We start from the raw sequence: 2,500 nt of genomic DNA, 5'->3' as shown, positions 1-2,500 counted from the left end.
CCTCTCGCTTCGCTCGCTGTCCGCCGCTCGCCGCTCGCTTGCCCAGCCAAAAATGGCCAGTTTTGGCCCGTTTTTGGGCCGTTTTGGCCAGTTTTTGGCCTGTTTTTGCGTTGCGCGGTGACCGTCTTGAGCGGAGCAAAATGTCAGCCATCTCAGCACCCTGGAACCCCCCGGGTGGCACAGGGCTGGATGGGGCTTTCGTATAGCAGGGACGGTGCTGCCTCTCGCTTCGCTCGCTGTCCGCCGCTCGCCGCTCCCTCGCGCAGCCAAAAATGGCCAGTTTTGTCCCGTTTTTGGGCCGTTTTGGCCAGTTTTTGGCCTGTTCTTGCGTCGCGCGGTGACCGTCGTGAGCGGAGCAAAATGTCAGCCATCTCAGCACCCTGGAACCCCCCGGGTGGCACAGGGCTGGATGGGGCTTTCGTATAGCAGGGACGGTGCTGCCTCTCGCTTCGCTCGCTGTCCGCCGCTCGCCGCTCGCTCGCGCAGCCAAAAATGGCCAGTTTTGGCCCGTTTTTGGGCCGTTTTGGCCAGTTTTTGGCCTGTTCTTGCGTCGCGCGGTGACCGTCGTGAGCGGAGCAAAATGTCAGCCATCTCAGCACCCTGGAACCCCCCGGGTGGCACAGGGCTGGATGGGGCTTTCGTATAGCAGGGACGGTGCTGCCTCTCGCTTCGCTCGCTGTTCGCCGCTCGCCGCTCGCTCGCGCAGCCAAAAATGGCCAGTTTTGGCCCGTTTTGGCCAGTTTTTGGCCTGTTTTTGCGTTGCGCGGTGACCATCTTGAGCGGAGCAAAATGTCAGCCATCTCAGCACCCTGGAACCCCCCGGGTGGCACAGGGCTGGATGGGGCTTTCGTATAGCAGGGACGGTGATGCCTCTCGCTTCGCTCGCTGTCCGCCGCTCGCTGCTCGCTCGCGCAGCCAAAAATGGCCAGTTTTGGCCCGTTTTTGGGCCGTTTTGGCCTGTTTTTGGGCTGTTCTTGCGTCGCGCGGTGACCGTCGTGAGCGGAGCAAAATGTCAGCCATCTCAGCACCCTGGAACCCCCCGGGTGGCACAGGGCTGGATGGGGCTTTCGTATAGCAGGGACGGTGCTGCCTCTCGCTTCGCTCGCTGTCCGCCGCTCGCCGCTCGCTCGCGCAGCCAAAAATGGCCAGTTTTGTCCCGTTTTTGGGCCGTTTTGGCCTGTTTTTGGGCTGTTCTTGCGTCGCGCGGTGACCGTCGTGAGCGGAGCAAAATGTCAGCCATCTCAGCACCCTGGAACCCCCCGGGTGGCACAGGGCTGGATGGGGCTTTCGTATAGCAGGGACGGTGCTGCCTCTCGCTTCGCTCGCTGTCCGCCGCTCGCCGCTCGCTCGCGCAGCCAAAAATGGCCAGTTTTGGCCCGTTTTTGGGCCGTTTTGGCCAGTTTTTGGCCTGTTCTTGCGTCGCGCGGTGACCGTCGTGAGCGGAGCAAAATGTCAGCCATCTCAGCACCCTGGAACCCCCCGGGTGGCACAGGGCTGGATGGGGCTTTCGTATAGCAGGGACGGTGCTGCCTCTCGCTTCGCTCGCTGTTCGCCGCTCGCCGCTCGCATCGCGCAGCCAAAAATGGCCAGTTTTGGCCCGTTTTGGCCAGTTTTTGGCCTGTTTTTGCGTTGCGCGGTGACCATCTTGAGCGGAGCAAAATGTCAGCCATCTCAGCACCCTGGAACCCCCCGGGTGGCACAGGGCTGGATGGGGCTTTCGTATAGCAGGGACGGTGATGCCTCTCGCTTCGCTCGCTGTCCGCCGCTCGCTGCTCGCTCGCGCAGCCAAAAATGGCCAGTTTTGGCCCGTTTTTGGGCCGTTTTGGCCTGTTTTTGGCCTGTTCTTGCGTCGCGCGGTGACCGTCGTGAGCGGAGCAAAATGTCAGCCATCTCAGCACCCTGGAACCCCCCGGGTGGCACAGGGCTGGATGGGGCTTTCGTATAGCAGGGACGGTGCTGCCTCTCGCTTAGCTCGCTGTCCGCCGCTCGCCGCTCGCTCGCGCAGCCAAAAATGGCCAGTTTTGTCCCGTTTTTGGGCCGTTTTGGCCTGTTTTTGGCCTGTTCTTGCGTCGCGCGGTGACCGTCGTGAGCGGAGCAAAATGTCAGCCATCTCAGCACCCTGGAACCCCCCGGGTGGCACAGGGCTGGATGGGGCTTTCGTATAGCAGGGATGGTGCTGCCTCTCGCTTCGCTCGTTGTCCGCCGCTCGCCGCTCGCTCGCGCAGCCAAAAATGGCCAGTTTTGGCCCGTTTTTGGGCCGTTTTGGCCAGTTTTTGGCCTGTTCTTGCGTCGCGCGGTGACCGTCGTGAGCGGAGCAAAATGTCAGCCATCTCAGCACCCTGGAACCCCCCGGGTGGCACAGGGCTGGATGGGGCTTTCGTATAGCAGGGACGGTGCTGCCTCTCGCTTCGCTCGCTGTCCGCCGCTCGCCGCTCGCTCGCGCAGCCAAAAATGGCCAGTTTTGGCCCGTTTTGGCCAGTTTTTGGCCTGTTTTTGCGTT

This window comes from Musa acuminata, unplaced genomic scaffold, assembly GCF_036884655.1.
Source record: "Musa acuminata AAA Group cultivar baxijiao unplaced genomic scaffold, Cavendish_Baxijiao_AAA HiC_scaffold_454, whole genome shotgun sequence".
Lineage (NCBI taxonomy): Eukaryota > Viridiplantae > Streptophyta > Magnoliopsida > Zingiberales > Musaceae > Musa > Musa acuminata.
This window is presented reverse-complemented; position numbering follows the sequence as displayed.